At 35.2% G+C, this 26,961-nt stretch overlaps 1 long non-coding RNA gene across 5 annotated transcripts; it reads left to right on the top strand.

The window, feature by feature from the left end:
• The first annotated feature begins 1,234 nt into the window (after positions 1-1,234).
• Positions 1,235-26,457, top strand: LOC129925832 (uncharacterized). Of its 5 annotated transcripts, none has more exons than XR_008777523.1 (14): positions 1,235-1,410; positions 4,954-5,144; positions 12,000-12,108; positions 15,104-15,214; positions 15,478-15,573; positions 16,438-16,560; positions 16,840-16,982; positions 18,292-18,354; positions 18,506-18,572; positions 18,803-18,909; positions 19,036-19,139; positions 19,640-19,710; positions 19,911-20,033; positions 25,308-26,457. It is a non-coding gene; the product is annotated as an uncharacterized LOC129925832 (long non-coding RNA). The 5 variants fall into 5 exon arrangements; XR_008777522.1 differs by having other exon boundaries at positions 19,016-19,139; XR_008777526.1 differs by lacking the exon at positions 4,954-5,144 and having other exon boundaries at positions 19,016-19,139.
• The last annotated feature ends 504 nt before the right edge of the window (positions 26,458-26,961 follow it).

Below are 26,961 nucleotides of genomic sequence, written 5' to 3'. Positions count from 1 at the left end.
CGTCAATGACGTCATCCCCCGACGTCACGCATGAGGTTTGGCCTGGAATGAATGATCTTCATTTCGAAAGAAGTGTCCGAAACTTTAAAAAAAAATCCACATCACTTACACAATAGACCTGTTTTTTTTACAAAGCGTATACCAAATCTTGTCTGTCTGGTAAAAAGTTTGAACACGTCATTTCTCCCATTCCCATTCTTGGATCAAGTTGAAACTTTAGCACAATTATTCTTTGGCGAAGAAAATACATGAATCAATAAAAAAAAAAATTAACAAATTTGTACTGGGGAGGGGGGCGCGGTGGCATATTGGTTAAGCGCTCGGCTTTGTGAAGACTGGGATTTTGAATTTCGGTCCACCCAAATCTAATGGTGACCTGACTTAATTTGGGAAAGTAAAGGCGGTTGGTCGTTGTGCTGGCCACATGACACCCTGCTCGTTAAAAGTTGGCCATAGAAACAGATGACCTTAACATCATCTGCCCCATAGATCGCAAGGTCTGAAAGGGAAACTTTCCTTTTACAATATTGAAATTTATAGTTGCGAATGTCCAAAAAGTCCGTTACGCCGTTCCACAAGGGGGCCGTCATCAGTGTCTCGTTAGCTGGAGTGGCGGTCCTTGCACGGAACAGTGGCGGTTACAGTATAGGAATATGAGACAAGCTCCCCAAGTTAGCACTGTTCTCGGCCACTTGTAGCGAGTGGGGCCCAGGAACGGGGACGGTTCGCTGTGTACACGTCTAGGTCCGGTCTGGCCCAGTCAATCGATATGGCCGTCTACCGTTGGGAGCCCTCAGACCAGTGGCGTAGCTAAAGTGGGGGGAGGAGGGGGGAGCATTTCCAAATCCCCCCGGGTCCCCACTTGAGGGGGGCCCCCTAATGAGTGTTTTTTACATTGAAAGTTTAATATTAAGCAACTGCAGGGGCCCCCAAAGAGGCCAAGCCCCCCCGGGCCCCCAATCGATGAAAAATTCCTAGCTACGCCCCTGCCTCAGACAGGACAGAGGTGAAGAGCCCTACGTCCAGGACTGGTAGTTAGATAAAAGCCTTTCTAACCACCAATGGGATAATGGCGCCGACGCCCTTCTGGACTTCACTGTAGGTAGACAACTAGAGCGTGACCGCTATGTCGATGGCGCCGATTAGTCGCCGATTTTGGGTTGTTTCGTTTACGCACGCACTGCTAGTTTTTAAATAACGATTTATACCTTTACTAACTCTGACCTAGAAGAGCGATAGTGAAGCTATTTTTAGGTGCTTATCATGGCTTATGATTATCTCATCTCTACAGCATGTTGGAATGGATTTTTTGAAAGCCTTCAAAATGAAACATATTTAGGCTTATGAATAAGATTCTAATGGGAATATTAATGTTTCAGCTGTAGAATATGGATATAAATAATGATTGGGGTAAGTAATTCTAGTAGTAAGTAGTGAAGTAGTAGACTAGTCACTTAAACTTAGTAGTCTAGTCTAGATCTAGTACTAGATCTAGATTCTAGATCTAGATCTAGGTACTAGTAAGTACTACTTACTACTAGATCTAGTATTACTAGTTAGTACTACCCCTACTACTACTACTAGTAGTACTAGTACTACTAGTAACTAGATCTAGTTAGTAGTAGAGTTATAGAGTAGATCTAGATCTATATATAATAAGTATATTACTATATAATAAATAACTCTACGAAATAAATTATAGATAGACTATAGAGATAGACTAGATGAAGATTCAAGATCTAGACCTAGACGACTAGACTATACTAGATCTAGAGTATTCTAGAGACGAGTAATCTAGACAAACTAGAATCTAGATAGTTACAGTAGAGACAGTACTACAGTAGAGTCTAGATCTAGAAAAAATCTAGAACTAGAGTTAACTAGACTAATCTAGGTCTAGAGTTTCTAGTAGCAATTTGGGTAGCAATTTGTATAAATTTGTTGAATTTGTCTCATTAACATTTGACAAATTTGAGACCAATTTTTTTTAGTAGTGAAAATGAATTAAAAAATTGATGCTAGATCATGAGTAGATCCAGTATTGAATATATGTTAGAATAGATCTAGTGAAAGGGGAGATTGGAAGGCAACTAGATCTAGATCTAATCTAAAATAATCTAAATTATATGACGTGATATTTGGGTACTTGGGTTTACTCAAGTTTACTGTCATTGACCTCAAGTCCTGCTGGTCGAGATGCTTCTTCTAGTTGTGTGAAAAAACTAGCAATGTCAGACGTTTCTTTACCCAATAAGGCAATGTCATCGGCATAAGCAAGGTATTGTAGAGGTTACCTGTATATCGTCCCTGTTGGTTGTGGACCCACAGTTGTGGATCTATCTGATCTGAAATCAGATTACTAGTCACCTAAGATTTCTTCTGAGTATTTTCCTAGCCTCTTAGTTATAAGCCTAGACAGGATCTTATTTATAAGTCACATTTAGTAGAGAGATTCCTCTGTAATTGCAGCACTTTAGCTTGGATCCTTTTTTTGTGTATTGGGATTATAAGAGCTGTTTCCCATTCTGTTGGTATTACTTCTTCTTCCCAAATTCTTGATATTAGTCTGTGTATTTGGGAATCTAAGTGTTCTCCTCCATATTTAATTAGTTGTGCTGTAATTTGGTCCTCTCCTGGTGCTTTGTGATTCTTTGTGGTCCTAATTATTTCTGATGTTTCAATGAGTGTTGGTTCACTAAGGGATCTGGTCCTCCAATGTGGCAGTTCATATTCTCCATTGTCCCCTCAAAGTATTCAGCCCATTCCACAATCAAATAATTCAAATAATTCAACCGTTTTACTAGAAATAGTTTTACCTTTCAGCAAAGGAAAATGTCAAAATCTGTTTTCACTTGCTTGCCTGGAAAAATGGGAAAGTTTTGTGCAATACCTCCGAAGAAAAAAAAGTTTGAGTCTTCCACTCTTCATTAGAAATATTAGTAGCAAAGTCATAGTCAATGTCCTTCAAGGAACGTAACAATTTCTTCCTTGAGATCCAATATTCTACTCAATATCTTGTCCATGTTAAGCCAGCAGACACTACTGTGGTACCGATCATTGGAATGTTTTATTTCCAAATCTTCAAGTACTTCTCCCGAGTTTCAATCTTTGACTGGATCTTTAAAATATTGCAAATAAGAATTTACGCTAGGTTTAGTTTAGGCTTTTTAGAATGATGTGTAGAGACTATTTCTTTCACCTCTTCATCATAACTGATAAGAATCAGAAATTTCAATAATTTATATAGATATTTAAAATTAGTTATTTTTTATATATTTGCATTCTTTATATGTATAATCTATGAGCTCACCTAATTTCTGTAGGTATGCGCAGGTCGCATAAAACAGTTAGGCGGGTCTCATGTGGCCTGTGGGCCGTAATTTGCACACTTCTGATCTAGCATATCCGATCCATGTCTCTTATCTATGAGTATATGATCTATTTGATTCTGGGTGTTAAATCGAGTGAGATCCAGGTTACCTTGTGAATACTCTCATGTTAAAATTTAGTGTTGCAGATAGACATTCCTTTTCCTGATGCAAAATTCACTAATCTTATGCCATTATTGTTGGACTATTCATGTAAGCTTTCTTTGCCAATTGTTGGCCTGTATGCTGGTTCTTTTCCAATTTTTGCATTAAAATCTCCTAGGATTTATTTTGATGTTATGCTTTGGTGCTTCATCATAAATTCTTTCCAGTCCATCATAGAAGGCTTCTTTTGTGTTATCATCTGCATCTTCAGTAGGGGTATGGACATTGATGAATAATATGTTGAAGAATTTTCCTCTCAAACGTAGTGAGCAGAGTCTATCACTTACAGGTTTAAGTCCAATGACATTACCTGCCATTTTCTTTTTACAGCAAAACCTGTACCTAAGTTAATTCTTCCACCACTATAAAATATAGTATACTCCTTAGTTCTGAGAATGTTTTTCCACCTGGTTTCCTGTATGGCTACAAGAGGTATCCTTTATTTCTTTAACACTTCAGTAAGTTGGGCTAGCGCACCTACTCTATAAAGGCTTTGCACGTTCCATGTTGCAAAACAAAAATCATGTCTTTTCCAGGCCAAGGCTGTTTTCCTTTGAGATCTGTCCAGGTTTTCTTGTGAGTAGAAGCTTTTAGGACAGTATTTGTTTTTTATATGACAAAGTATTTAGCCCTGCGCACAACCTTCTGGGGGACTGCCCCTTTCATCTCTCTGGATAGCTGCCTTTATTTTCGGGTAAGGTGCCATAGCCTTTGTTGATCCCTCCACTAATTTCTCACAATTTATTGAATTAGAATTAGAATTAGAAAAAGCTGAAAAGAAAGAGAGGGATAAACTAGAAACATATATTGGGGAATAAGAGAAAGAGATGAAAGAGCAGCTCAACGAGCTCATCAAAAAGAATTAAAAGACTTAGAACTCAAACAAAAACAATTAGAAACCAAACAAAAAGAAAGTGAGGAATGGATAGAATTAGCAAAAGTAGAAGCAGTCAAAGTAAACCCTAATATATCGACCCAACAAACATCTCCAAATTCCATAACTTTAACATCAAAGAGGAAACTCTTGAAAATTACTTGGATCAATTTGAACACATAGCATCAACCTACACAATGTTTAGTGAAGAAATGGCAAAACAATTATTATTCTGTCGGGAGAATCTTCTCTCGATATTAATTGGAAAAAGGCTTAGAGTCCACTAAACTCTAATGCCTACCTTATATGGGTTGCCTAAATCAGCAAGGGAAACCAATGACTTAGCAGAGTAATCTGAGTTTAAGGCAATAAGAAACAGTCGTAATAAATATAGTTTGTTAAGATGTTGACCATTTGTCTATATTTCAAAAGAAATTGGACTGAAAACTTGATTAGTTGTAAAGAAAAAATTTAACCCAAGAAACTTAAAAATGTTTAATTCAGCTATCAGAATGCTTAACCTTATATATCTTTTTTTTTTTCAAGAATAGAGATGTAATTCTGCTGTGTCCCCGTGAGTTGGAAACCAGTAAGCAAGTCTTCTAATAGAGGTCTGATAGAGTCATGTACATCAAGCGATCAGCACTAAAAGATGTGGACCTGATGTGGTGTCAAGCTGATGAAGCTTTTGCTTTCTTCTTTTGGCTGTTCGTTTAACACAAGACAAAGCACAGACTGTAAGATTTTTTTCCATTTTATGTTAGATTTTTGTTTTAAATTTCTTTTTAAGATTAACTTCATGTTTCTTCGCTTAACCTCATGTAAGTAAGACTGTCTAAAACTTTGATTCCATGAGTGGTACTCAGACATTGGTCTTTGAATGAAGCTTGCAATCTCCTGGTTAACTGAAAACACAAATTGCAGTCTCACTTCAAAACTGAATGATGCATACATATTACATATATAAAGACTGTTTCTGGGGTTACTGGTTATTGCCCTGCTTGTTACAGTCCCTTATTGTGTTTATATAATTCACTAATTTCTCTTATAAAAATGTGGACCCTAGTGCTTCACATTTGCTATATGTATGTATTGTTCATTGTTTCAGCATTTAGCGTCATGTTGAAACTGGCAACAAAAAAATAACAAAAAATTAAAGAAGCAAATTTGTTCAAGCTATTAGCCCATAATATTTTTCTTTCTCTCTTTCTTCCACTTCTATTGAACATGCCAAATATTAAAAAAACAACTCTTTGGTTGCTGAACTCCAACATAGCAAAAAAACTGTTATGCAATCCATACCAGCTCACATACAACTAGCAGGAAATGAGAAGGCTGACACACTCGTCAAGAGTGGGAGAACAAACTCACAAGTAAACTCTGCACTCTATCCAGAAGAAATGAAGAAATTAATTGTAGACAAAATAAATGAGAAATGGACGAGCTCTCATCCAAATCACAAGAAAGATGACAATTACTATAAGCTATCCCGACAAGACCAACATATAATCTTTCAACTCAGGACCGGACTCAACAGAATGCGACAACACATGTTCCGGAAGCTCAAAATTGGAACCAGTGAAATCTGCCCATGTGGAGTATCACCAGAAAATGCCGACCACGTCCTCCAAAACTGCTCTCTCTACCAAGAGGCCCGTATAAGACATTGGCCCCAAATCGCCCCAATAGAAAGAAAACTATATGGAGAGCTCCCTGATTTGGAAACCACTGCACAGTTCATCTCATGTATTGGTCTAGTCATATGAACACTCCAACATAACAATGAGAATGATGAAGAAGAACTCTTTGGTGCTTAAAACAAGAAACACTGTTTTTGTGGCTGTTCTAAAGCCTGAGCTAGATTATGTACATTAAATAAAAATAAAATTCATCAAGATTTTCTAGTTTGTATGAGACTTTATTGAGTTTCTGAAATTTTTTCAATTTTATGCTCCAGACTTGTAGCAAGAACACTAAATTATTTATGTAACTACACTTGAACCACTGAGACATGATCTGACACCATTTTCCCTTTTTACTTAGAAATATAATAAACACAAAAAGTGAATTAATAAAGGAAATTTCACAGAAGTTAATTCATCGCAGACAGAACCAATTACCACAAAATAACCAAGACTGTATGGCAGTGTAGAACAGCTAAAAAGTAAACAGCACATTTTTTTCTATGGGACAGGTTGTGCTGACTAAGTGGTAAAGCACTTGGCTTTCAAACTGAGGGGTCTCGAGTTTGAATCCGAGTGATGACTGGGTTTTTAATTTCAGGATTTTAAGGGCGCTCCTGAGTCCACAAAACTGTAATGGGCACCTGGAAATAGTTGGGGAAATGTAAAGGCCATTGGTCATTGTGCTGGCCACATGATACCCTCATTAACTGTGGGCCACAGAAACAGATGACCTATACATCATCTGTCTTATAGATCACAAGGTCTAAATGAGGAAAAGTGGGCAGCTAAAGAGCCTAAAAGTCAGCAACATAAATGTGGCTTGAAGAAGAATGAATTAAAGCTCTTGTTTTATAAGGTTACATCCTGACAAGTTGATTTTATAAAGAAACAATGTTGTAATACAGAAATATAAGATCACAATATAATTTCTCAATACATTGAGCCTCTAATAAGAAAGAAATGTAACAAGCAAAATAAAAAATAAACAAAGCTTATAAAATAGCTGCACATTTACAGGCACATATCTCAATACTGTTAGTTCTATTTCACTTTTCACATTCTTCTTCTTCTAGCCAGCTTTATTGCTGTGAGCTCTTTGGTAGACAGTGCCAAGGAAAAAAAGTGTGCCGTTTTCTTCAGTTGTTCAGCACTGCCATACAGGGTGTTGGTTATGTTGGGCTGTAGTGGAAGTAGGGTCTGCCTAAGGTGGATTAGGGAGGGGCATTCAAAGAGGATATGGTTTACGGTTTCAAAGGGGTGGGCGCAGTGTCTGCAAAGGGGTAGTTGTTTGGAGTTTATTTTGTTCAGGTGGTAATTTAATAGTGGTGTGTGTCCTGTTCTTAGTTGGAAGATTGTAGATTGTTCTTTGCGGGGGAGGAAGTTAATACTGTCCAGTTTGTTAGGCGTAGTCATTTCTCTGTACATGGCTCTGCCTGTGTTTCCTGATGCCCATTGGTTGAGCCACTCCTCTTTGTGATTGTTGACTAACATTGACCTTAGGGTGAGGTAACAGGTCTATCTGGTTGTTCTATAGATGAACCTGCCTTTGATAGCTTATCTGCCTTTTCATTTCCCATGATGTCAATGTGTCCAGGGATCCACTGTAGTGTGATATTGATATTTAATTTTGATATCATCTGGTGGATTATCACAATGAGTGTTGTCAACTCTCTTGGGCTTTTTGAGGTTCTGCTGTTAAGTGCTTGCAGAGTAGATTGGGAGTCTGTAAAGACAACAATATCTGATGGTGGTTGCACTCCTTCATATAATTTGTTTTCCACTGTCTGAAGTGCTATGGTAATTGCCTCAATTTCGCCTTGGAAGTTTGAGCAGTAATCGCCACAGGGTGTGTTTATTTTTAGGGAAGACCAGGAAGGCACCAAGACCAGCACTGATGGTAGCTTTGAAAGCCGATCCGTCTGTATAAATATGGAAAGCTGTTTTTTGATAGCTTTCGATTGTTTCAAGCGTGCCTACTTTGAGCTCCAGTGGGTTTGATTCTTTTGTTAAGGTGTTATTTAGTAAATGTGTTTTGATGGTTGGTTGTTTGTAGTTTAGTCCGGGCGTAATGTTTGAAAACCTGGTAATTTTTTCTCTGTTATTGGGTAGGTGGTGTTTTAGGGCTAGTTTATCAGTAAGTTAATTCAGAGTCTTTTGCTTTTTTGGTTGTTTTTCCTATATTTCCTCCAACCTTCTGTATCTCTCAATAGCTTCTAATGCTGCTCTGTTGCGCCTTAACTTAAGAGGTTCAATATTGGAGTCTATTTCTCAGGCTGCTGTGGGAGTAGTTCTCATACCTCCACTAATTAGCCGCAAGGCTTGGTTTTGGATTGTATCTATTGATGATTGATAGGTTTTGTTGGCAGCTACTTGTATGGAGAGACAGTTATCCATTACAGATCTGACATATCCAGTGTATAACTGTCTTAAGGTTTTCTTTTCAGCTCCCCAGGATGTTCCTTCTAGGTGTTTTATTATGTTTAATCTTAGTGATGCCTTTTCTTTTAAATCTGCCATAAAGTGTTTTAGAGACAGTCTTTGGTCTAGTTTTACACCAAGATATGTTGGATTTTCTTCTTTATTTATTGGCTGAAAGTCTATTTTTAGGATGTAGTTTCTTTTTGCTGTTTTGTTGCTGTGGCTAAAGATTGAATAAACTGACTTTTCTTTGTTTATTTCCATTTTCCATAATTTTGAATATGTGGAGATAGTTGTGAGGGCTCTATTTAGTTTGGATCTAGTCAGCACTGGATATTTCTCTGTAGTCCAAATTAAAAGGTCGTCTGCATAAAGTGCCTTATTGACCGAAATGAGGTCCGGGAGGTCATTCATGAAGATTAGAAAGAGAGTGCAGCTAAGGGCTGAACCTTGTGTAGTCCTTCTTCCAAACTTTTTTTACTAGAGATGGCACCTTCGAATTGGGTTTGGATGGTTCTGTTTTTTAAGAATGCCCTGATCCAGCTGTACATGGATTCCATGGATGCCCATTTTTTTCATCTTCAAAAATAGACCTTTTCTCCACGCTCTATCATAGGCTTGCTGCAAATCTATAAATACTGCTGTAGTGTGCTTGTTTTCATGAAACCCTTCTTCTGCGTCCTGGATAAAACGAAAGAGGTGGTCTTCTGTTCTACTTGCTTTCCTAAAGCCAGTTTGTGCATTGTGGAGTGAGCAAGTACTTTCTAGCCACCAATAAAGTCGGTTATTGATCATTTTTTCTGCCATTTTACCAATGTTGGATGTTAGAGAAATTAGTCTATAACTTTTTGAGTCTCCAGGTGGTTTATTTTTCTTTAAAATGGGTATTATGTTTGCGGTTCTCCATTCCTGTGGTATGTCTCCAGTTTTCCATGTTTGGTTGATAAAGTTAAGTATACAGTTTTGGGCCTGTGGTCCTAGTCCCTGAATCATTTCATTTGTTATTTTATCGTTTCCAGGGGATTTTCTTGACTTGAGGCTTGAGGGCAGTATTGAGCTCATGTAGAGTGAAGGGAGTGTCAAAGATCTGACAGTTGACTGTTGGAGCTTTTTCTTCTTTCTTTAAGATATTACTGAAGGCCTGGTCCAGTTGTTTTCTTGGCTTTGACTTGTTAATGCTGGCAAAATATTTATTGAAGGTTTCAGCCTTTTTAAGGTTTTCTGTTATTATGTCGTCAGTGCCTTTTATAGGTTGGGGGTTTGTTATTTGTTTCTTTCCTGTTAACCGGTGCAGAAGGGTCCAGGCCTTTCGACCATCCTTGTTTAGATCTAGTTGTTCGCATGTTGTGGTCCACTTTTTCTTTTTTTCTGTTTTAATTTTGTATCTTATAAGCCCTGTCAATTTGTTGTACGTTGTCTTGTTCTCTCTAGTAGGGTATTTTTCTATAGTCTTCCTGGTTATGTTTCTTTCTTTTACTAATTTATCTAATTCAGGTGTCCAAAAAGGTTTGTATTTCTTAACTTGGCCTTGAGGGATGTGTTTTTTTGCTGCTTGTAAGATGTTGGAGACTATAGTTGTGTAGGTTGAATTGACGTCTGTCTCAATTATGCTTGATAGTCTTGTGTCTGTTTCTTGTGAAAAAGCTGCCCAGTTAGCTTTTTTATAGTTCCATCTAGTTGTTTTGTTGGATTGGTATCTACCTGGCATTCCAATATTGAGGAGTATAGGCCTGTGGTCACTACCTATGTCTTCAAGTACTGTAATTTTAGAAGAGTTGGTAATTTCTGTAGAGATAAAAGTTAGGTCAGGTCTGCTAGTTGTGTTGTGTGCTCTGTGGAGGAAAGTTGGAGTTGAAGTTTTGTTTTGCAGAAGTTGTAGGTTAGAGGCATTTGTTACATCCTATATTTCTTTGCCACGCTTGTTGTAGTGTGGGTAGCCTATGGAAGGTGTGTGTGCATTGATGTTGCCAGCTATTATTGTCCTTGTGTAGTGTGGTAGTTGTATGTCTATTTCTGCTGTTGATGATGGTGGGCAATAGTAGTTTTTGATGTTGTTCCTCCTCTCCAAAGAAGTATTTCCTGCGTGTCGCTGTCTGTATTGTTCTGTATTTGTTTTACTGTGGCTTGTGTGTTGTTTCTTATGAGGGTCATAATTCCCTGACATTTGGTGCAAAGGCATCTGTACTGTGTGTAGCCTGTGATGTTTATTTTTTTCTTGGGCAGTAGTGTTTCTTGCAATAGCGCTATGTGTATATCATGCTTCTTGAGTATGTGTTGGAGTTCTGTTGTCTTGTTTTGTAGGCCTAAGATGTTGAGTTGCAAAAGGTTTAGGTGTTTGCTGCTAGTCTGTTTTTTATTTCCAGTAGCTCACTTATCACAGGCAGTCCTGGAAGAAACTGCCATGCGCAGACCTTTTACGAGGCGACGTCTGAGCTCGTATGGATTTTTCGTTAAATTCGTTGGCATTTAGTGTAGGCTGGCTGTTTCCTCAGGCTTTTTAAAAATCTATAAATATATATATAGTCCCCGCATTTTAAGGGAGTTTTCGGTCTTGGCAATTTTCTCCAATACTGACATAAAAGGAAACATCTAGGTCTGAAGACTGTAAACGGAATATCCATGGGACAAGGTGGGGTTGGCCAATGGTCCATTCTCCGCCATCCATAGAGCTCTCCAAATGGAACTTTTCTGCAGTAGAAAGCTTAAAGTGGACTGTGCCCTGGGTATGCCCTGTGGAATCGTCACATCCTGGATCCAGGCCCCTTCACGATATCACATTCACCAGATCCAGAAAAAAAACACTTCATGATGGATTTATATCTAGTATTAGAATGTAGTGAGACAAGGACCTCTGTCTGGTGTCGGAAAGGCAGTGGGGTTATTTATTTCTCTTGGTCATTTCCAAGCCCCGATACCCACACGGGGGAGTATTGCCACAGAGTGGAGGTTTGGAGAGTTTTCCTTCTCCTAGATGGGTTGCGTTATTTAGGCTGACGTGCTCCATCAACACGAAGCTAAACTGGTTTTGAGGCGCCAGTGTTCCGCCTTTCATCCTTTCTCCTGTCAGTTTGTAACAACACATAAAAAAGGAAAGTTCCCCTTTCAGACCTTGTGGTCTATAGGACAGATGATATAAAGGTCATCTGTTTCTGTGGCCTATTGTAAGTGAGGGTGTCATGTGGCCAGCACAATGACCAACCGCCTTTACTTTTCCCCAATTAAAATTACATGTAGCCAATAATCATTTAACTCTTTGGTTAATTATGTTTTGTTAAGGACAATGAATAATAGTGCTATGTTTCAACTTGATCTGAGTATGGGAAGTGGGAGAATAACATGTACACAATTTTTATCAAAAAGTCAGTCAGACTTGATAAAAGCTTTATAAAAAGTATATTGATATAGACTAGTTTAGGTAACCAAGTGAGCTAAAAGATAAACAAAAATTGTGATGTTTGTGACTCATGGAGTTTTTATTTGTATTTTAAGGATCGCCATACCATTTTAAGATCCTGGGATGTGAAAGACTTTGCACCAGACTGTCGTCAGTATCTTTACCTCTTCCATGCCGGCAATAAAATACATCTGAAACTTGTTGGTAAATATTTATTTTTTATTATATTGCTCTAGATCTAGATCCTAGAGGCTTTTTTTGCAGTCTGTAAATGTTTATTTTTAATTTTCAAACATTAATATACAAATAATTTTTTGTTTTATTATAATTGCTTTGTGCTATATTATAAACAAAAAATTTATAAAAGTCTAATCAAAGCATTCTTTTCACCCCGAATGGCAAAAAAAAATTAATTCCATCTAAACGTGGAAAATAATTCAGGATTCAAAGAGTTCTAATGGGTACCTGACTTTAGTTAGGGAATTGTAAAGGTGGTTGATCATTGTGTTGGCCACATGACACCCTCATTAACCATGGGCCACAGAAACAACATCTACCACATAGACCGCAAGGTCTGCAAGGGGAACTTAACATACATTTAATGCTTTACTTTTTGGTATAAACTTAAGTTTGTTAGCTTCAACTAAATAATGACTTAAGGGGAGACTAACGCTCTGAAAACAATAAATTGGGAAAAAAAGATTTGAATGCTGGGACAAGAAGCCCCTGGATGAGGCTGCCAAGTGATTGGTTCAAATTTCACACAGTTCAGGCCAAACTCTTAGGCCCTTACTCAAATAGAGTAATGTTATTAATATATTTACATTTTGACATCAAAGTTTGTACTTCACCGATCATATTGTGCGTAAAGATAATAATATTATAAAAAAAGTTCCCCTTTCAGACCATGGGGCTGATGATGTAAAGTTCATCTGTTTCTCTGGCCCATGGTTAAATAGGGTGTCATGAGGCCAGCACAACAACCAACCACTAAGCCCAAAGATCCCAAAATTAGAAATTCGAGTCTTTGACAGGATTTGAACCCGGGACCCCTGGTTCAGATAGCTAAGTGCTTTACCACTCAGCTACTGCGCCTCCAATTAACAAAAGAGCGTAGTAGCAGAATCTTGTCTTGTTTTTCTAAGTACTATTCATGTGGCGTTGTTCTGAATACGTTGCATCTTTTGTCATCAAGTATACCTGCTAGCACGGCGTTGCAGTAGTCAAGGCGAGAGAGTGTGAATGCCACAGCGGCATTGTTCTGAATACATTGCATCTTGGCTATTTTGTCATCAGGTATACCTTCTAGCACGCCGTTGCAGTAGTCAAGGCGAGAGAGTATGAATGCCACAGCTAGCATTTTTGTTGACTCAACACATTTGGATCTACTAGTGGACCTCTTTTAATAGTTCATTTCACATAACACTTTTTCATTAATGTGGCTGTAGAAAGATGTTCCTTTCCTCATGTGTCCCAGGTTAAGGTGACATTTGGCATGCTTTTTTTTCAGAACTGAGGCAAATCTTTTTCGCTGTCCATACCTTTCTTGGTTACCATTTCTTTACATAGTGTGTACATCTGGAACTGGTCGTGAATTGTCCATAAAAATAACACTTGGTATATGATTGTCCTGCAGGACCAAGCCAGCTCAGACGTCATTGTCTGAGGATTGTAAAGATATTTGGAAGACCAATTTTATCAAGTAACTTTATAAATGTTATAATATCATTATCTCTTGGAAATCCTATGCCGAACTGGGAGTCGAACACTTAGTGAGGTTGTGACTGAACGTCGCATGAGGTTTGCGGGACATGTTCTACGTCAAAATGAATTACGCACACCAAGAGTTGCGATAACATGGAAGCCAAAACAAGGAAAGCGCAAACACGGACGTCCTCGTATTACCTGGCGACACACCTTCATGGAGGACCTCAGAACAGTGGACACCAGGTGGGAGGAGGCTTCAGACATTACCAGTGACAGATCATTATGGAGACAGCTTGCCGCTCAATGCGCCGAACGGCGCCGGAGGACCTATGTCTAAGTAAGTAAGCTCTTGATACCTCAACATCATCAGCAACTTACATCATTCAATAATTTTAGCTACATTTTATAACTTCAGCTATTAATGTTACTAAAATATAACATTATCAGCTATTGATGTAATTATATTGAAAGTTACCTACATCATGATATCAACAGTGATGTTATAATAATACAAGATACATCAGTATCTGGTCAGCATGAAAGAGAGATGAGTGCTGATGTTGGAAAGCCCAGCAATCACACATTTTATGTGCAGATTTTTCCTCAGTAATGGAGAGGTTAGTCCATATCAAATAGAGGGCAGTAGAGCTTCTCTATTCCATTTTTAAATGATTCTTGGCCTCCTTCAGTCATAAAGACAAAGGTTCATCTCATAGAACACTTTTTCAACTTAACAGTTTTATTCCATAAATCCATGGTGTTGTTTTTTCACTCTGCTCTATATGAAGCTTTTCAAAATCAACACCAATAGCATGGAGAAAAAAAGCAAAAGCACAGGATAGACCCTCATGGAAAGCAAGCATAACAGAAATGACCTGGATCACAGTTGAATATGATGCAATGTTTAGTGATCAAAAATACCAAGCCTGTGACTGCAGATGTGTATCTAGGATTTAGGACTGGCCTCTTAAGGCACATGAGTAGTTGCAAAGGGAAAAGATCATCTATTGAGATGTTAAAGGATGTAGACAGACAAGCTTTCTCCACAACAATATTTCTTGCAACTTATAACATTTTTATCTTGCATATCTTTGTCACACTTATTATAAGATTACTCTCTAAACCACAATAGTACAAGTTGCCTTATTTACAATACTGTTTGCTTACTGTCAGAATACTAAAAATAGCCATCTATGTTGAAATATCACTAGCTAATGATAACTTATTATCCATGGTTAGATACCAACTTCATTATTTAAATAAGTACCTTCTATTCATCATACTCATTAAAATAGAGAGGCAGGATAATATTTAAAGAGTTTAAAAAAATGAACATTTTCTGGGATTTTTGAAAGTTATTAGGAAAAAAAATTACATACTACACACTTTCAGTGTCAGAACACTAAAGTCTGCAGAAACTGAAGTAAATCCTTTTTGTTTCAACTTACCTGTTTTATGCCATAAATCCATTTTTTTTTTCACTCTGCGCTAGAATGTTGAGTCAGATATTGAAGCCAGAGCTTTGTATCTAAGTCAAAGACCACTAGTATTTGACAGTGTTTACAGAGGACAAGATGTCCCAGCTCAGTCCAAAATTCATAAAGTAAGTATAAATATTTATTAAATTATAAAAAAATTTTATGTATAGAATTAAATAAGCAAAGGGTTTACAATAGGTCTAGTGCAAGATACATTCTAGGATAACAAATCTATATACCAGTGATTATAGGCAGAAGAAAGTCAGTATACCATTGTTCTTAGAGGAAAACTTTCAAGACCAGCTCCTACAAATAAATAATATTTGCTACTTTGTCAAAATGTGTTTAAAAAGAAAATTTGTTTACAATTTCTTTCTGTTCTAATTAGGACTGTGTCTCAGCGAAGCATAAGAGTTGGTCTTGGATTCAAACAGTCAATGAATGTTTAGGCATTCATAGTGAAAATACTGCTAACTATCATCAGGTAAATATTATTCCTTTTCCTTTGTGAAATTTTGTGTATTAGAAATTGCTAGCTAGAATCAAAAGTTATTGATTCTCAGTAAATAATTGTGTAGTAAATTTTCACCCAGCAAACATAGATTAAAAATAAAAATAAGTATTTCAAGACTTTCATCTTATATAGAACCAGAGAAATAGAAAAAAAATATGGTAAAAGAAACATTTAAAATGCAATATTATGAAAATGAGCTGGGCTCAAAACTGGTCATTGGAAAATGCAGAAAACTAAAGTGAAATCTAATTAGAAGCAGTAGACCAAGTGAAACATTATTACAAGAAGTAAATGAAACTGACACTAAAGTTTGAGTAGTTAACCAAAGTGTCAATAGCTGTAGAAGTGGACAACCAGATGACAGTTTAATACAGGCAGAAAACCAAAATTGCATGCCAATTTTAATATTAAATCAAACATCTCAGTACAATCAGTAAGACATGCATGAAACCAGGTCTATGTCTACAATAATTGCATCTTAATTGTACCAAGATGCTCTGATATTTTGACCATGATGTTCTTATAGATGTAGTATAATGATAAGACATTTCTATTCTTATGTTCTGTAAGTTCTACCATGATGTTCTGATAGAAGTACCTTAATGATTAGGCATTTCTATTCTAATGTTCTGAATGTTGTACCATGATGTTCTGATAGAAATACCTTAATGATTAGGCATTTCTATTCTAATGCTCTGAATGTTGTACCATGATGTTCTGATAGAAGTACCTTAATGATTAGACATTTCTACTCTAATGTTCTGAATGTTCTACCATGATGTTCTGATAGAAGTACCGTAATGATTAGACCTTTCTATTCTAATGTTCTCAAAGCTCTACCATGATGTTTGCCACCTGGAAGAAGACATGCTTTCATTCTTGCTTTGGATGGACAGTTCAACAGTCAGAGCTCAAGTCAAGACTCAAGATCCTGATGTCATGTTAAAACATTTCAGAGTAAGATTATTTATCATTCAGCTTTATTTAGATTTAGATTATATATCATAAACAAAACACAATTATTTTTTTTCATTTTGTAGTTCAAGATTATGTCCTTTTTTTAATTACTTTTTTTTATATTCAGAGCAACATATTTCATGTTAAGATTACTCTTTAGCAAAATTGTACAGGTTTTTTACAGCACTAGAGAAGGTTTAATAAATATAAAGAAAGAAAGTGTCAGATGCTGATGCACAAATAGGAAAATAATTCTTTTGCTAATAATTTTTATTTCAGTTAATAAACAATTGTTGGACTATCAGGGCTAGTTAGATCTTCTCACAGAGCGAAGTTGAGATATTCACCCAGTTCATCACCGCCAAGAACTGCCAGAATGGCATTTGAAGGCTAGAGCTCTTGTCCAATATCAGCACAAACATGTGAGTTTGCCATGGGACTTTTTCATTCAGTTTCCTTGTATGAATCTTTATTATTCTGTAGGAGAACCAAATTGTTAAAGTTGCATCTATAATTGTTCTGTATAGCTGTGTCTATAAACTAAAGCCAGTTATCATCATTGAATTGTTTAGACGATTTTTTCAATGGTTAACCAGATAGTTGCTAATATCAACCTGATCTTGTACAATGAAAATTCTACAGCTACAAAGGACTTGTTTGAAGTCTTATGACCTTTGATGCACTTAAACTGTTAAATGGCACAAGAGTGATCAAAGCTAGGGCCAATTATGTCTTTGTCATTTATCTTTTGTACATTCTTTGAAGTTCTACAAGAACATTCCCTAAAAGACACAATGATTTAGCCACTGTTCAAAGATTTATTTTCATGTCTGTTAAACAAATTTTTTTCTTTGTAGTGACATATTTTATTATAAGATAAGATTAGATAATTTTATTGATCCAATCAAATAGAAATTCAGTTTGACTACAGTTTACAGTTGACAACATCAGCGTAACTACTGTACAATAACATTATAGATGAAAAATTCGAACAACATTCACACACGAAACACAGCGCTTTATAAATTTGACTTCTATGTACTTCTCGATGACGACAGCTGATCTTGTAACACTCCGACCGAAAGTGGGATAAAGGAATTTTTAAATCTTTCTGTTTTAGTCCTAATGGAAATGAGATGACCACTTCGTTCAGATCTTATGTAACAGGGGTTTAATGGGTGCAGGTTGTCCTTATTTCTTCATTCCCAATTAAAAGTCAGTCTGTTTTTGAAACAAAAATAAAAATATTATTCTCATTTAAACATACAACTGTTGTTATCAAAGATCTTGTTCTTTTTCATCATTCCAAATTGAGTTTCCTTGATTTTAAATTATCAGACAAAGTTAGGTGCAATAATTGTCTTGTTCCTGTTTGTTCATGAAATAGTTGGGAGCTTATCCATATATCTTGTGTTAGGACTTGTCCCTGGTCCATGTGTACCAACATCATATCATAGTCACAGTTTTAAAATGCTTGAAATAAAGTTCATCCAAAGACCTAAATAATAAATAACCAGACAATATTTAAATTTGGAAAGCCTCATAAGGAATTGTGTGGAATGAAATATTTTAATTGTAATATAAAAAAAAATGTTCCAAAAAGGTTTGCTGTCACTTAGATCCCATGATACCAGAGCAGGTTTAATTAATGATTAGTGGTAGCTAAGTCTTCTTAATGTGGTTGTATTTGTTGGGATTAATAGTAAAGTTTTTTGTTTCTTATACATTCAGGTGTCATTAGCAAAAGGGGACTTTGTCAAGATTTTGGAAAATTCTGATGCTGAAAGATGGAAGGTAATATTTGTAATTTTTTTCAGTATAAATCTAATTCATTAGCGATTAAGTATCAATATAGTCTTCTTATAAATATAACAGCCTAAGTGAAATCTTGGCCTAAACTGTTAATACTATATCATCTTCTGTGTGTTTCATATCAAAATTTTAGATGGAATAGAAAGTGAAGTCCCTGCTATTGTGTTGGTCATTCCTTCCTGCTTCCAACAGATTGATAAGTAAGTGGATGAATGTTTACATGTTAGTGAAATTAAAACTAGTTGTAAAGTAGGTCAAGTTACAAAATGATTTTTATTTTCTATCCACAAACCTAAATCCTTTGTGAAGTAGCTCTAATAATCTCTTATTATTAAAGATTCACACTTTCATTGAAATACTGTCTATTGATTAGTATGCACTTTCAATGAAGTCATTTTCTAATCTTTTGTTTTGTCTTTGTTGATTTTAGATTAGGAGAACAAATCAAGGTCAATAGTTCTATTGATTGCTGCTGATAAATGGTCACATTTAATCCAGTTTTTAAGTGCTGCTATTTCCCAGACACAGTCCAAAGATGTAAGTACACAGTTGGAATAGGGAGTTATTTATCTATTAATCATCTTTTTTTTTATTTCTGTATGTGGTAAAAGCTCATAAAATAATATTTTGTTATTATTCATAGTTATGTTTTTCCTGCTGAAGATGGTGAATGAGGCAGCAGACATCTTGAAAGGAGCTGATTTCAAGTTCCTTCAACAGTCTTTTCATTTTATTTAGGAAGAAGCTCATCAGTCACTTCAAACCAGGTACAATAAGCAGTAATGTTTGTACTGTAGATATTAGGAATTAGTGTTGCAAACAGAAAGAGATTAATTTTTTCCTTCTCATGATTAAACTATTCTTACCATAATAATAATAATGTTTTAATCTGTGAGGAAATGTGTTTTACATATGTTTACTGTATATTGGAGTGGGGGCAGGGCTGGGCGGGGAATGTGGTCATTGACAGAGCATGTCAAACACAGAGTATAGAATCTTGAATGAGTTCTTTAATTGTGGTCTTAGTTTTTGAGATCTTAAATAACAGACTGCACAAAACAAATGCCATGGGTGCATGGAACAGCTTGCACTAATTTGAAAATGTGTTATGAATACAGTTTAAATCAGTAATGAACAACTATATTTCCATGTACATATGTTGTTTTTTTTTAAGAATTATTTGAAAAAAAAAAATTAAGTTGTTACTAAGTCCATATATCCAAAATTAATTTGACTTGATCTCTAACACAAATTTGTTCTTATTTAGGTGATGATGGAGTCATAAACAGTAGGATACAGAGGTGAAACAAAACTGGAGCTTTAGTTTGTTTGTTTGTAGTAAGTCATTTTTCTTTTTTTGAAGTCATTTTGTTGGGACAAATCAACTAATTTGTTTGATTTTTTTTTTTTAAGAAAAGGTTAGTTTTTTTAGTTTTGTCAACACAAGTCAGTTACTTTAAAGCTGTAATTCTCTCTACTGTACAACAGTATTTCTGGATTAAGGCATGCAATAAAATTTTGGGTTATTTCTTGTCTAGGAACTTGGCATCTACTCCAGACATTATTCTGAAGAACACTCAAGTAAAAGAAAAGAAGAAATGTTAAAGGTTAAGGACTTGGGCTCCAATCATACTTACACTTCAAAAGCTTTAATTTGAAAGGTCAGTACTTAGTGATGGGAACTAAACTAAATTTAAAAAGTTAAACTAAAACTAAGTTTCAACTAACAAAAAGTAGTTAAACTAAAAGTTTATCATGAATTTCAAAATGTAGTTAAACTAAACTAAAGATTAATCATACCATACAAACCTTTTCATAACTTTGGGGGGGGGGGGGGGGGGGGGGGGGATCTAGACTTATCTATAATCATTTGACTCTATGCCTGCGGCTTGAACTAATTCTTTTAACATTGTAGAGCATAATAAAATCAGTATTGAGGAAGATGTTTCTTACATAAACGTTAATGCACAATAAAATTTTTAAAAAAAGATGTCTAAATAAATATGTGTGCTTGTATATTTGCCTTGAATTAAAACCTTTACCTGGTACTTTTACAAAAAAAATTATATTAACTTATTATTATACCGGTAAAGTTTAAAATCTCATTAAATAACAGATTTAGAATTTCAGATTTAGATCTAGTAACGAAAGATATAGAAACAAAATTTTGGAGTGTTATTTTCTTGTCTGACCACTCAAAAACACTATTGCATAACCGTTAAAAGTGTGCATAGAAAAAAACATGGGGTGGTCTTGTCACTGTGGGCCGCACACTGCAGTACACTAGACCTACATGTGTCTATGTCTATCTGATCAGGTTGTCAAAATCACTGTCTGTTTACTTTTTGGGCAGGAAGGGTGTGTACAAATTTCAGTGTAAAGATAGATCTACGAACATGCTTGACTAAACATGGGCCAGTGTGTTATTTTCTTGTTTGACCAATCAACATTAAGCAAACACAATTGCATAACGTGCAATGAAAAAAAAAAACAGGGTAGTCTTGTAGTATCATTGACTACACATGTACGGTACACTACGCCTACAGTCTATTTACTTTTTGGTCAGGGAGGGTATGGATTAGGATGTTTTTTTTTTCTAGAGTTCATTATGCTAATGCTTTTAGATCTATAATTTGTCAATTTAGACATAGATCTCAATAATAAGTCTTAAGACTAGAATCTATTATATGTCTCTGCTTCATCAAAGGTTTAAGCTATAAAAAGGTTGTACTTGATGTTCCTGCAGTTAATAAATTATTGTTTGCAGAAAATGAATTGACTAAAACTACTAAATATTTACCTAACTTGCTAATCAGATTCCCACTATAAACAGACATTAAACACCAGAACATGATTTTAGAAAAAACTCGGAACAACTCTATTCATAATATTGCATAAAAGCTTTTGGTAAACAAATGTTTAGCAACATTTAATACTACTGCTAGTTTCAAGTGCAGATATTGACTCACGGGTAACTTCTACTTTACCCTCTTCAAATGCAGACTGACAAAATAGTTGTTAACTGCATCACTCTTTGATAATCAAATGTTGTTGATATCACAAGACCAGAAAACTGGGATGTGCTTTTCAACTGCTACTACATGTTGAAAATTTTACAAATTTTAATTAAACATTTTAGTTTGTAACTAAAAAAAAAATATGATTATAACTAAACTATTTTTTTCTAGTTAAACTTTGGCCTTAATTAATTTGTTTTAGTTAAACTAAAAGTTTCTAGCTTTTTAATTAACTCTTGCACAGTGATATATAATGTCTGATTAGATTTAAGTAGATCTAGATATAGATAGATCTAGATCTAATGAGACTAATAATAATAATAATAATAATAATCTTTATTATCCGTAAGGAAATTTGTCTTACAATTTGTGCATTACACCAAACAAAAAACATTATAACTATAAGAAACCAGAGTGTACATTCACACCAGACTCACACCAGACTTACAAGTCTAGATTTATCTAGAGTTCTAATCTAGATTCTTGATCAAGAAAATATCATCTAATGAGTGATTTATAGTAGATAAATCTTTACTAGGAATTACTAGTGTCTAGAAAATCTAGGTTTAGTCCTAGATTTTAGTGATAATGAATGATACATTATTTAAAGAATATAATAAATATAATTAATTCTACATTATTTTAAAAAATTCAGCGACATCTTTTTAAAGTCGCTGCAACAGGCCAGTTAAAAAAACGCTGGTGGACAAAATTTCCTAAAATGTTTTCAAAGTCTGTTCCCATCACTGATTGAAGTTAATGTTAAACTATTGGTAGAGTTAGTGAGACAAAAAATTCAAGTTAAAAAATGGAGGCATGTGTTTGTGCGTTCTAAATAAAAACTTGAATGTAATAGCCACTAACTATCAGAAAAAATTTTTTATTCTTCTTCTTGAAACTGTCAGTTAGAGTTGAGCCTTCGGCTATTTGGAACTCTAGGCCAGCAAAAGTGAACAAGAGCTCTCTCTCACTGGCCTGAATGAGAACAGTGTACACTGTTCTGTCTGGCGGGTGGGTCAGACTCACCGCAAGAGGCCGCGTACACTAAGACACCCCCCCCCCCCCATTTTCCTTTTCTATACCAGGCTAACCATGCGGGACACGCCATTTATGTAACAGCCCCTTGAGGAACAGCGCCTGGATTGTGACAAGGTTGTGGGAGGTTTTTTACAACTCTGCGCAATGCAAGAGGATGCTCTCGCACCCCCTTAGGCACCCCCACGGGAGTCTTGTTTTGCTACCCTTTAACCTCGTTTCCTCCTACGATCGTTTCCACCCGGGCACCACTATGAGGCAGGGTATCATGCCAAGGAAAAAAAATTTCTATCAAATGATGATTAATTTATATGTCAAGATAAATGTCAAGATTTTGTAACCACTTATTAATCTGTGTGTCATGTGTTTATCACAAATAGCAACTATCTTTATTTTCCAACAAAGGAACCAAGGCCTTCTGAAAATCCTATTTTGAAAATTGTTTGATTTGGATTCATGTCAAAATATTTAAAAGATCCATTTTGTATAATTTAAATAATAATTGTGAAATTCAACTTGATATAGCCTAGATTTTAGTCCTACTCATAATATTCTGTATGTATAAATGATTATTTTTTCAATGAGGTTTATAGGCATATTAGTCAAATATTGGATATGTAGCATTAAACAATATAAAATTTGTTTATAGTAGGGGTGCACTGGATAGTACTTTTTTATATCCGGCCGGAGCCGAATACCTAAGTGTCTTGTAAATAGCTTGTATTGCTGAGCATTTTACGAAACTGTTAATAACATACCTATATTTGTTTGTTTTTTTCTCCTTTTATATACCTTATTGTTTTAAACTCTGTTACTGATTGATTTATAAAAGATTAACAGTATAAACAAAAATTAATCTGTGTAGCATGAGCGTGTCTGTATGTATGTACAAGGCCACCAACTATAAAGGCTGTGTGTTGGAGGGTCAATGTAAAATATGTTAGTAAATATTTAACTAGTTACTAATGTAAATCTCTCATCTGGCTTGTATGGTGGTTGGATGTATGTGTTCAAGAATTTCTGACCAACAACTGGTCATCAGACTTGTAATTTTAAGTCCAAAGACTGCTTCTGGATTCAAGGGCATAATACTGATAGCTGTTAGTTAATAGTTGGAATCTGAAGCGTTGTAGGTCATATATTTATTAATCCATTTGCGGCAAACGATATTTTATTAACAGCAGGAACATCTATTATACCTACTCATAGCCAGAGCGTTAAATGTTGCGAAACATAGATTTAATTGTAGTCTGTAGGCCTTTTATTGATATCTATGTTTAGATCTACTGTTATATAGATCTAAGAGAATTAGGAAAACCAAAAAAACAAAAACATATTTGTTTTATTTTATTGTGCAACGAACGTTTGTTCAGCGCCCTAAATGACATTTCTCTCCAAGTAAACAAACTTAGTCTCATCATCTAGTTACCTCTAGACAGTGTCAATATTTCTCAACAATCTGCGTTAATCCATTCTGGCTTAAGAATGGTCAATGTCTATCAATACATTGTCATGGATTAAACAAATAAGAAGTTGAGCATGTTGAGTCTCTTGAGCCCTCCCTTAAAAGATACCCCTGGTCAGTGTCTGTTTGGCTTGTAGTCCAGCCTCCTAATTGAGACTTAAAGTAAACAAACTTATTGTCCCGCCCAAAAGTATAAAAGGTGTGGCATGTGGTCCAGACCCTTGATTGACAACCTATCTCATAATAAACAAACTCATACCAGATTAACCTTATAAAGATTTGGCTTGTAGTCCCGCCCCTAATAAAAATTCTTCTCCAAGTAAACAAACTCAGTTCCCTCATAAGATGTGACCTCTGGAAAGTGTCAACACGTTGACATCTGGCTTGATGTGGTAAGCTGCCTATCTGTGAACTCAATGTTATGGACTATACAAACAAAAAGAGGTGGGGGTTGCTCATCTCTACCTCTGGAGATATACCCGCACATCTAGACAGATTATCAGCGTGGCGTAGTTAAGGAATATTACATGTTTACTAGACCACTCAAAAGTCAAGACAAGCTTTTAAAATGTGCATGACATCGTTGCTATGTATGTAATGCAAATTTATAATGTAAAGTCTTATTTCTATTTAGATTAACACGCCTTGTCTTTGTACTAAAAAAATATTTGGTGCATATTCATAGTTTTTAGTTTTAAAAACAGATTTTTTTATTTGAAACAAAAAAGTTAATGTATTTCAGAACTGACATTATTGAATCATGTCCACTTTATGAGTATTGGTTTATTTTTATTAACATGGAGATTTAGTTTAAACTTCTTGTTGGACATCGTTTATCAGCATCGACTACCTTTATATTGTTTGCCTTTCGCCTGTGTTGTTTCGATATTTAAGTGTTACCTCCGTTTGGCGTATCTGGAAAACACTTAGCACGGAGGCGCATAACAATATTCATAGAAATACAGGTGTAGCTTTTACTATCCGGTAGTGATATCCAACCGGAGCCGGATAGTGAAAAAGTGCAGAATATTCAGCAGAAGCCAGAGCCGGAGCAACTATCCGGTGCACCCCTAGTTTATAGGCATATACATCAAATAATATTCTATCTGCATGATGACTGGGTTAAGTTTAGGGATTTGGTTAGGTGAACCCCATGACAAAAGTCAAGGAACAGATGATATATAATATATACAGTTAAGCATTCTGTATTTAAAAGATCTCTAACATAAAAAGTTACTCACTAAAACAACTTAAATTTCCTTACTAAGTCATTGCAGTGTGTTAAATTAGTCTTTCTGATTTCATGATTAGCCATGTAAGCTGTCCATTTCACACACTAGAAAATGATTTTTTAAATATATTTAGTTACTTAACTTTATTTTTGATATTAATACAATAAACATTCTTTTATTTTACAGGTCTTATATTTTTGTGGAAATAAATTTTACTAGTGGAGTTTTTGTAGCTGCCAGAGTGGATCAAGGTGGATGTGATATCTATTTATAAACATGTATACCAGTATATTGTAATCAGTGATTTTCATTTTTTGGTAACAGTTTGTTTCCATTTAGATTGCAGTCTTTCTTATGTGAAAACAAGATGTCTGCATAATCTTAGAGGACATTTTTAAACTCATTTAAATTTATTAGATGAAATATTTATAAAACATACAATGTAAATTGTTTTGTAAAATGATTATACATTTGAGTTCATAAAAATGTGTAATTTTTTAATGGCATCATGTTTCTGCTTATCTGTATCTGATACTGATGATGTGTTTTCTAAATCTATTACTGCTTCACCATTGAGGAAAAACTGCACATGTTTAAACCCATATCTGAAGTAACTTTACAGAAAAAAAAAAGATGTATGTTGGACAGTGTCCAAAATTTCAAATCATTTCCTTCAAAATGTTATCAATTTCCTCCATAACTTCATAACATTATTGAATTTTTTCCTTCAGAACACAATTGTAAATTATCTTTTTTTTTTTTTTTTTTTTTTTTTTTAAACCACAATGAGAGTCTAATAACTAATAGTCTAGCAAACAATTACTTATAATTTGCCTTATTATTATACAATATTAAGATTTACTTCTGCAGGGATGAAAAACTTTTTTTAAAATACAATAGACATGTATAATAATAAAGTACATTCACACCTGACTCACTCATAATTTACATGTGAAAAGTTTATATCAGATTGTTTCTATTTAATGATTTGATTGCCATCAGTGTCTTGTATCTCTTTTGTGGATGGCTGCCTGGTCGTGCGGTTTGCACGCTGGACTGTCGTTCAGATTTATCGATGGTCCCGGGTTCAAACCCTGCCCGCTCCCATCCCCCGTCGTCCTACAGGAGGTTTGGACTAGGAAGTAATTATCTTCAACTCTGAAGGAACATCCGAAACATGTAAAACATTTTTACAACATTTGTGATGGTAAAGTCACAAAATGTAGGAAACCCCACTGTGTTTGGTCCAGTATGTGGGTTATTATATGTAAGTCTATTGTATTTTCTATATTATTTTACAAATGTAAAAAAAATAAAAAGAAATTGTTACACTGTTGATGTTTTTAAACTAACATTTTTATTTATTTATGCTTACATATCTGTTGTGTTTTAGTTTGTTCATAAATATAGATTCTTAAATTAAATTGTTTGTTTCCGCACTTATAAACCATGATCATCTGTAAGCCTATCTTGACTCTTTTTTTTTTTTAAGTTCCAGAAAACATTTATATTTTTTTTCTTGAAACCACTCTATGGAAGCCTCAATTTTAATTATATTAACTTTCATCATAAACATTGGATAGCTGCCTGGTTGTAATGTAGCGGTTTGCTACCATCTCAAGAAGAGCTTTTCCATGAAACATGCCTTTCCAAAACACTCACTATTCTTAAAGATAACCTTCACCCATTAAACCACTGTTACATAAGATCTGAATGAAGTGGTTGTCTCCTTTCCATTAGAACTAAAACAGAAAGATTTTAAAACTCCTTCATCTCACTGTCGGTCAGAGTGTTACAAGATCATCTATCATCATCGAGAAGTTCATAGAAGTCTAATTCA

Source organism: Biomphalaria glabrata, chromosome 4 (assembly GCF_947242115.1).
Source record: "Biomphalaria glabrata chromosome 4, xgBioGlab47.1, whole genome shotgun sequence".
NCBI classification, from domain to species: Eukaryota; Metazoa; Mollusca; class Gastropoda; family Planorbidae; genus Biomphalaria; species Biomphalaria glabrata.
This window is presented reverse-complemented; position numbering and strand designations above follow the sequence as displayed.